Below are 9,752 nucleotides of genomic sequence, written 5' to 3'. Positions count from 1 at the left end.
TTACACAATAGCCTGCCGTCCAGGGCACTGGCATCTAGGGGCTGGTTGAGGCAGCTTCCCAGCTAGATCAAAGTCCATTAGGTTAGCATCTGAGCCGGAATCAACTAGGAGTAGATGCTTAACACTTCTGCTGTCTTTAGGGTCATCCCCGACTACACTGTAACCATTACAATGACTTATGTCACTGACCAGTCTTTACAGTGTAGTGCTGTATATCCATAAAGGAACAGAAGAGCAGAAAGTGGGTAAGGAGAGAAAGGGGGGAGGGAAAGAGGGGGAGGAAAGAGAAGAGGAAAAGGATGAAGGAGGAGAAATAGGGGAAGGAGAAAGAAGAAAGGAACAGATGAAAGGTAAAGATGGAAAGGAAAAGGAAAACACAGGAGAAGGAAAGGACAAAAAGGGGGAATGTGGGAAGGAGAAAGAGGAAAGGAGAAGAAGAAGAAGAAGAAAGTCAGGTGAAGCGGAAGATGTTCCTGTCATGGAACGGTAAACTGACATGGTCCTCGGTGGCATATAAGCAGGAGATAAGGAGAGCAAAAGGAAGACACACTACAACATTGATCCCCGGGCCCACAACATACGCAGTTGCACATGCCCTGGACATTGCATCGACATTCTACTTATTTGTCACACCGGCTATATCACAAATCATCCTGGATATGACAAACCTGGAGGGTGTGCGGAAAATCGGGGAGAGGTGGAAGGGGATGGATGTGGTTGACTTGCGTGCTTGCATAGGGTTGCTGATTCTAGCAGGGGTGTACAGGTCCCGAGGTGAGGCAACTGCTAGCCTGTGGGAAGCTGAGAGTGGAAGAGTGATTTTCTGTGCCACGATGCCACTCAAAGTTTTTCACAGGTACTCACGGCTGCTACAATTTGATGACCGTGAGTCAAGGCCTGCAAGACGTGCAGCAGGCAAACTAGCAGCCATTAGAGAGGTCTGGGATAGGTGGGTGGAGCGGCTGCCTTGTCTCTACAACCCAGGGACTGACGTCACAGTGGACGAGCAACTGATTCCGTTCAGAGGTAGTGTATATTACATGTCTCATTTGACCTTGCAGGCAAGCAAAGCATACTACAACTGATGTATGTGATAGTGTTGTGTGGCACTGACGGTAATTATCAAACATCAATGTGTCTTCTCTCTCTGTGTTGGTCAAAGGTCGGTGTCCTTTTCGACAGTACATGCCCAGCAAGCCAGCGAGGTACGGGATCAAGTCATGGGTTGCCTGTGATTCCAAATCCAGCTACGCTTGGAATATGCAAGTGTGCACTGGGAAGCTGACCAGCGGAGACCCAGAGAGAAACCAGGGCATGCGGGTTGTGCTCGATGTGACTGAGGGGTCGCAACGCCACATGTGACAATTTCTTCACCTCCTATGAGCTCGGACAGCAACTGCTGAAGAGGGGAATCACCATGGTTGGCACGTGTCGGAAAAACAAGCTCGAGCTTCCACCCGCGCTGCTGGAGGCCAAGAAGAGAGAGGTGCTGTCTTCAATGTTTGCCTTCACACCCAGTACCACAGTGGTGTCTTACCTCCCGAAGAAGAAAAATAACGTCTTGCTTCCGAGTACGCAGCATACGAAGGCTGCCATCAGCGACCGCAAGGACAGGAAGCTGGCCATCATCCTAGACTACAATCGCAATAAAGGAGGCGTGGACAACCTGGATAAGGTCATTGGTACCTACAGTTGCAGAAGGATGACTAAGCACTGGCCCTTGGCCATCTTTCACAACGTCATTGACGTTTCCGCCTACAATGCCTTTGTTGTATAGAGAGAGCTCAACCCTGACTGGCTGCCTCGCAGGCGCAACAAGAGGAGGTTGTTCCTGGAGCAGCTGGGGAAGGCACTAGTTGCGCCTCTCATCCAAAGGCGGGAACGTGTGCCTCGCACGGAGGCGTCTGCTGCTGTAGTGAAAGCTGCGCGGAAGGCTATGTCTCACGCCCAACCCGAGGGCGCGGGAGCCGGACCTAGGTCCCGGAAGCAGCAAAGGTGTCAGATATGTCTACCGGCAAACGACCGTAAGACTCAGACTATCTGCTGCAGCCGTTGGCGGTATACATGCAAAGGCTGTACAGTTGCATGCTGTCCTGCCTGCGCTCCTACATCTGCAGAGTGGGGAGTTTGACACACACACACACACACACACACACACACACACACACACACACACACACACACACCTAGGGCATCAGAAGGGCTAGGGCAGCGGAAGGGTTAAGAGAAAACGCAGGGGAGATGAGAGACACTAGAGGTTGCAAACGAGAGGGATTAGAAACAGTCAAAAGTACGGCTCACCAGTGCCCTCACCTTCACTGGCGAGCCCGGTCTTTTAACGGGCAGAAGGCGATGAAGTGGCCCAGTTGGCCACAGTAGATGCAGCGATCCAGTGAAACTCGTCGCTGTCGTTCCTCTGGGGTCAGGTCGGTTCGGCCAAGCTGCATAGGTTCCTCCGTGTCTGGGGGAGGCGCTGTGATAGAGTCAGCAGGAGGATTGCGTCGCCAGGAAGAAAAAGAAGAGCTGCTGACCTGTTGCCTCCGCTGGAGCGGCGGGGAACTGCAGGATCTTGTTCTGCCTCTCTCTCTCATACAGACGCTTGTCAATCTTTATAGCCAGGGCTATAAGGGAATCCAGCTCTGCAGGTAGGTCCAGGGGGGCCAATTGGTCTTTGAGAGTGTCAGAAAGTCCATCAAGAAAAGCATCAAACAAGGCTGGCTGGTTCCAACCACTCTCTGCTGCTAGAGTGCGGAACTGGCATAATCAGAGACCCTCTTCTTACCCTGTCGCAGTCTCACCAGGGCTCGGGCTGCCTCCCGTCCAGGGGCTGTCTGCTGGAAGATCTGGGTGAAGATCTTGGAGAACAGCGACAGTGAATTGCAGACAGGTGATTTCCGACTCCACTTGCCGTCGCCCAGGCCCCCAGTCAGGTGAGACATAATATATGCAATCTTTGAGCGGTCAGAGGGGAAGGCAGCAGCCTGAAGCTCAAAATGCAGATCACACTGGGTTAGAAAAGCTCTGCAGTCACCTGTGTCTCCGGAGAAACGCTCTGGTCTGGAAAGTGGAGAGGCAGGGACGGAGTGGCGGGCGCTGGAGAAGCAGCATCGGACCCAGAAACAGGAGGTGCCGCCGGTGTCGATTCGCCAGAGCCCGGCGGGTTCTGCATCTTCCGCATTTGGTCAAAGAGATGGCTGAGCTGGGTTCCGAAAGCTGCCAAGAGGGACTCCTGACGGTCTGTCAGCTCCTTCACTTCATGGCGAAGAAGACTGATCTGTTCATCTTGACTCTGGATCTTGTGAACCTGTGCCTGGAGCACAGAGCGTACTGTATCTGAGTCCGCTGAGTCCATGTTATGGCCAGTTCGTATTATCAGTACTGAACCACAGACTTGGACTCAAAACGCAGACTCAGTCTCAGTTCACAAAAATCAGTCCTTTTAATAAAAATAAGGTCGGTAGACAGGTGATCAGATAACAAGGCAACAGTGTCCAAATCGGCAGGCGAAAGGCGAGGTCAAAAAAGGCAAAAACAGGTCAGGAGACTATAGGGCTTAAGAAACTCACACAAGGGAAACATGCTGGAACGCTGTCACAAGGAACAAGGCGAACTGGCACAGAAGGAAGGGAACACTAAGACTATATACTCTGGAGGAGGGGAGACAATGAGACACAGGTGCAACACATTAGGGCAGGGCAGGTAATCATACAGGAGGGAGACACACGAGGGCAGTAAGTAAAGGACCTGAAACGAGACAAGAGGTGAGTATAAAAATAAAAAAGGAAGTACAAGACAAAGAACACTGGGAGAAACAAAAGATAACTTAACTGTCCAGATGGGGCGTGACGCACGCTGGACCAAATGGGTGCAGGTTTGAAAATTATACTACTGCCATGAACATGAAGATGGCGGCGCGAACTCACGTTTGCAGCGGCTCACCAAGAACCGACTATGCAGTGTCTTTGTTCATGTTTACGTCTAAGTTGGTGTCGTTTTTGGAGTTTTTATTTTGAGCTGATATATTTTTTGTTTTCGTTTAATGGCTGGGAGAGCTGGCGTGGGATCGGCTGGGAGAGCTTGGACTGCCGGGTCCAGTGGGACCAAGGACCACGGCCTTGCCTGGAGCTGCGCCCGAAAAGGAAGCGCCGAGGGCTGTCTAACGGGACGCGGAAACAGGGCAGGCTAAGCTAACTGCTAGCTCATGCAGACTGGCAATTCCGATAACACCGAGGGCGGTCCAGCGGTGCGGGGAGGTGTGTCGAAGGTGTCTGGATGGGAGAGCTGGCGTTGGATCGGTTGGGGGAAGCCTGTTCTGCTGTATCCGGTGGGCCCAGGGACCACGGCCTTGCCTGGAGCTGCACCCAAAGAGGAAGCACCGAGGGCGTGTGGTGCGCCCTCGACAGCGGAGCAGGCTCAGCTAACTGCTGGCCCATGCAGACCAGCAGTTCTGACAGTCATCCTGGCTGGCGCTCGCTCTCTGTACAGTGTTTTATTGGACTGTGTTGCACTGAGTGGACTGTGTTGTTAACTAACTGTTTGTCTGTTGTTGTTGTTTTTTTTTGTGCTTTGTTCTCTCTGTTTTTGTATGTTTTTGGTGGTGTCGTTTTTGGATGTGTGTTTTTATCTTTTGTGCCGCACTGCTGTGGGCTGGGTGATGTCATATACGGTAATATATGTGAGCATATACTGTAGTATTTACGGTAATCGAAAGTGCTTCCGGAAGTACTGTATTGTTTCTGGAGCGCTGTATGTTGTTGCCGGCCTCGTAGATTCATTAAAACTGACTGACGCTACAAGAAGCCTCCTTTCCGTCATTCACGTGTTGTCAGAAGTACACGGACAAGTGAGCGTTATAAGCCATGGCTAAATTCAGTCTGCCATCAGACTTTGCCTGTCAAGAGAGAACAGTACGTTCTACCAACAGCAGATGAGATTATAGCAAAGCTCAGCGGAGCCACACTCTTCTCCTCACTGGATGCAGCGAGCGGGTTCTTCCAAATACCGCTACACCCAGATAGCTGTAAACTCACCAACTACATCACACCGTTTGGCAGGTTCAACTTCAAGCGGCTGCCATTTGGCATAACAAGTGCACCCGAAATCTTCCAGAGGAAGATGGCGGAGACCCTACAGGGGTTGGAGGGTGTCGAGGTATTTATGGACGACATCCTTGTCTATGGTGCTACAGAGGAGGAGCACAACAGTCGCCTTGGGAAGGTGATGCAGCGCATAGAGAATGCTGGTGTGAAGCTCAACCGAGAAAAGTGCTCCTTCAGGCAGTGAGCTGCGGTTTCTCGGGCACCTCATCGACCGATCCGGGTTCCGGCTGGACCCGGATAAAGTGGAAGCCATACAGCAGCTCTCACCACCCACAGAGGTGCACGAGTTAAAGAGGATATTGGGAATGGTGAACTATCTTGGAAAATATGTTCCCAACCTTGCAACCGTGGGAGAGCCTCTGTATAAACTTTTGAAACACAAAAACACATGGACATGGGGTCACGCACAACAAGCGGCTTTCGAACAGATCAAAAGGCTGCTGACGTCCGCACCCGTGCTGGCCTACTATGATGCGACCAAACCCACCAAACCCAGCAGCTACGGGTTAGGGAGCGTACTGCTTTAACTCCACGGGGAGCAGTGGAAACCAGTGGTGTATTGCTCCAGACGCCTAACTGAAACAGAGACTCGCTACGCCAAAATCGAGAAGGAGCAGCTGGCGGGTGTGTCGGCGTGCGAGAAATTTGACAGATATCTTGTGGGACTGGAGCAGTTTAAACTGATAACTGACCACAAGCCGCTAGTGCCTCTCATAAACAGCCGCAGCCTGGACAACGTCCCCATACGTTGTCAGCGTCTTCTCATGAGGCTCATGAGATTTAATGCAGTAGCAGTACACTCCTGGAAAACCTGCTGGTTGCAGACACCCTGTCACGCAGTCCACCGGCAGACACGGGCAAAGTGAGTAACACAGACAGTGAGGTGGCTTTCTACATGGCCAGTGTAGTGGGGGGCAATTCCCGCATCCAAGAGTAAGATGGATGAAATTAGAGGGGTGACTGCAGCTGATGTCGAACTGATGTTTGTCATGCAGCTTGTAGTGGCTATCTTTAGATTTCGCAATTCTTCTTTCTTAGATTTGTACTGTATTCTATAACCACATAATAAAAGACAGCATGAGACTGGTTTTACACGTTGAGTCGGCTAGATACCAACCTACGGTAGAACAACCGTGTTGCTCTGCCGCGCTTTTATTCACAACTGAACGGCTTACAACCAAAACTTCCTGTTTGACATGAATACAATATGGGTGCCATAGTGGGACAATAAATACGCCTCACAATGGTCAAACATAGACATAACAATATACCCTCAATTGAAATTGAAGCATATTCCCGTTAATGTAAACCAACAAGTCAAAAAATTATAACTTATAAATGGCGCTTACATTCCGGCCCCTAATTGTTACTGCTGGGGCATAACAATTACATCGTAACACATTAAAGCGTCACTGATTCTCAAACTCAGGATTCATAAATTGGACTTATTCAAAATCAAACTTAAATTCACTTTTTAAACCTTTTAATTGTACATCTGAAACCAAAATTTTGTTTCAATCCAATGCTTTAAGCACAATATATCACCCTTGGACATATCATTCTGATAGTTAATCCTCCATTTCAAGCAACTGTGGAGTTAGAAAACAACGAGACAGGAGACGTGAGTAGACGTAGTCGAGGTAGTTTACTAGCTCCAACTTAGCATGTCATACATTCGACAACGACACTGAACTCTCAACCGGAAGCGGAAGTGCATCCTCTGACCCCTCGCCTCTTCCCTTAAAGGTACACCGTCCTCTTAGGTGAATGTCTCTCGTTATATAGATGTGGGTCACCACACAGGCCCCCCCAGAATTCACCTACACAAAACAATGCAAAACAGCAAAAGTGCAAGTCATGAACATAAAGATAGACTGTACAACAGAACAGTCAATGACATAGTGCAAAGTCACGGGGAAAACAGGTGACGAGTCGGGGGGCGGACCTTGCGGCCATAACGGCTGCGCTTCACAGGAGGGGAAACAGATGGGGCCGAAACCCGGGCCATAGGCGGGGCCGAAGCAGGAACAGAGGCAGGTGCCGGGGCCGACCTAGGAGGGCGCCGCCGCCGCAGGGGTAGGGCCACTTGCACTGGCTCCTCAATGTCCAAGTGAGCGGGCTTGAGACGGTCTACAGTGACCCAGTCCGGCCTGCCCCCCATGTCCACCACAAAGTTCTTATCCCCCGCCTCCAGGACGCGGAAGGGCCCGTCGTATGGGGGCTGCAGCGGGGACCGATGGCTGTCGTGCCTAATGAAGACGTACCTCGCCGATGGCAGATCCTTGGGGACGTAGGACCGGGGGAGGCAGCGTTGAGACATCGGAACGGGAGCGAAGGCACCGGCAGTGCTCCGGGACGCACTGAGGTGAGAGGCGGCCGACCAGGGAGCCGTAGCATCCGGAAGAAACTCCCCCGGAACCCGCAGGGGCTGGCCATACACCAGCTCAGCGGAGGAGGTCTGGAGGTCTTCCTTCGGGGCCGAACGCAGGCCGAGCATGACCCACGGGAGCCGGTCCATCCAGTCGCAGCCAGTGAGGCTTGCCCGCAGAGCGCCTTTCATGTCCTGATAGAACCGCTCACAAAGTCCGTTGCTCTGCGGATTGTACGCCGTAGTGCGGTGGATCTTCATCCCCAGGTGCTTAGCGACCGCCGTCCAGAGCTCCGAGGTAAACTGGGAGCCCCGGTCGCGCGTGATGTCACCCGGCGTGCCGAAACGGGCCACCCAGCAGCCAATGAACGCCCGTGCTACCTCTGCTGCCGTCGTGGAGGACAAGGGAATAGCCTCTGGCCACCTGGTGGCCCTGTCCACAATAGTGAGGGGGAACGTATAACCACGGGAGGGGGGCAGGGGACCCACCAGGTCAACATTGACGTGGTCAAACCGCCTCTCTGGAACCACAAACGGCGCCAAAGGGGCCTTGGTATGACGGTGCACCTTGGCGCGTTGGCACGCCACACACGAGCCGGCCCAGGCTCTAACATCCTTACGGAGCCCAGGCCAAACGAACTTGACGCTCACCAGCTTGGTCGAGGCCTTCACTCCCGGGTGGGAAAGGCCGTGGACGGTGTCGAAAACTCGGCGCCGCCAGGAAGTAGGCACCAGGGGGCGCGGTTGACCGCTGGAGATGTCACAGAGGAGGGTGGTGTTGGCCGCGTCGAACGTCACGTCCTCCAGCCGTAGCGCCGTAGGGGTCGACCGGTAGCCTTGAACGGTCGCGTCCTTGGCTTGGTCCGCTGCCATAGCGGCGTAGTCGAGTCCCAAGTGAACGGCGTTAACAACCGCCTGTGAAAGGCAGTCTGCGACGAAGTTATCCTTGCCCGACACGTGTTGTATGTCCGTGGTAAACTCGGAAACCGCCGCGAGATGGCGCTGCTGACGCCCAGACCACGGTTCTGAGGTTTTGGCCATACAGAACATCAGCGGTTTGTGGTCCACGAAAGCGGTGAACTGTCGGCCCTCCAATAGGAACCTAAAGTGTCTGGTTGCGAGGAAGAGACCCAGTAGTTCCCTATCGAAGGTGCTGTATTTGCGCTCGCTCTCACGGAGTTGTTTACTGAAGAACGCCAACGGCTGCCAGCCCCCCCCCCCCACCCACTGCTCACACACGGCCCCCACGGCGTAGTCGGAGGCATCCGTTGTAAGGGCTATGGGGGCGGCAGGCGACGGGTGAGCTAGCAGCGCAGCGTTGGCCAGCGCGGTCTTGGCGGCCACAAAAGCCTCGTCCATCCCCGAAGACCAGTCCAGCTCGTCCTTAGACTTCTTACCCCGCAGGGCCTCATAGAGGGGACGCATGATGTGGGCGGCACGGGGCAGGAAACGGTTATAAAAGTTCACCATGCCCAGGAATTCCTGCAGCGACTGGACAGTGCGGGGGCGGGGGAACATGGTGACAGCCTCAACCCTGGCAGGGAGGGGAACGGCCCCCTGTGGAGTGATGTGGTGCCCGAGGAAGGTGATGGACGACTCCTCGAACTGACACTTAGCTGGGTTGATGATGAGGCCGTGTTCGCTGAGCCTGTCGAACAGCTGTCTGAGGTGCGTCATGTGTTCCTCCGCCGACGCGCTGGCCACGGGGATGTCGTCTAAGTACACAAACAAAAATGGCATGTCGCGGAGCACAGAATCCATAAGGCGCTGAAACGTCTGCGCCGCCCCTTTAAGGCCGAAAGGCATACGTAAAAACTCAAAGAGCCCAAAGGGTGTGATGACAGCCGTTTTTGGGACATCCAGTGGGTGGACCGGCACTTGGTGATACCCCCGCACTAAGTCGATTTTGGAATAGATGGCAGCGCCCGCCAGGTGGGTAGAGAAATCTTGTATGTGCGGTATGGGGTACCGGTCGGGGGTCGTGGCATTGTTTAGGTGACGGTAGTCCCCGCACGGGCGCCAACCCCCGTTGGCCTTAGTAACCATGTGAAGAGGGGAAGCCCACGGGCTGTCAGAACGGCGGACAATGCCGAGGCGCTCCATAGTCGAAAACTCCTCCCTGGCTATTGCGAGCTTGGCCGAGTCGAGGCGTCGGGTCCGGGCGTAAACTGGGGGGCCCGCTGTGGTGATATGATGTTCCACGCCGTGCTTGGCCACCGCCGAGGAGAAGGTGGGTGTGGTGAGCTCGGGGAAATTTGCGAGCAGGCGTTGGTATGGATCCCCGG

The 9,752-nt window shown here is 53.5% G+C and overlaps 1 pseudogene; it reads left to right on the top strand.

The window, feature by feature from the left end:
• Positions 1-356: 356 nt before the first annotated feature.
• LOC130109741 (piggyBac transposable element-derived protein 4-like) lies at positions 357-5,283 on the top strand (annotated as a pseudogene).
• Positions 5,284-9,752: the final 4,469 nt, after the last annotated feature.

This window comes from Lampris incognitus, chromosome 3, assembly GCF_029633865.1.
Source record: "Lampris incognitus isolate fLamInc1 chromosome 3, fLamInc1.hap2, whole genome shotgun sequence".
Taxonomy (NCBI): domain Eukaryota; kingdom Metazoa; phylum Chordata; class Actinopteri; order Lampriformes; family Lampridae; genus Lampris; species Lampris incognitus.
This window is presented reverse-complemented; position numbering and strand designations above follow the sequence as displayed.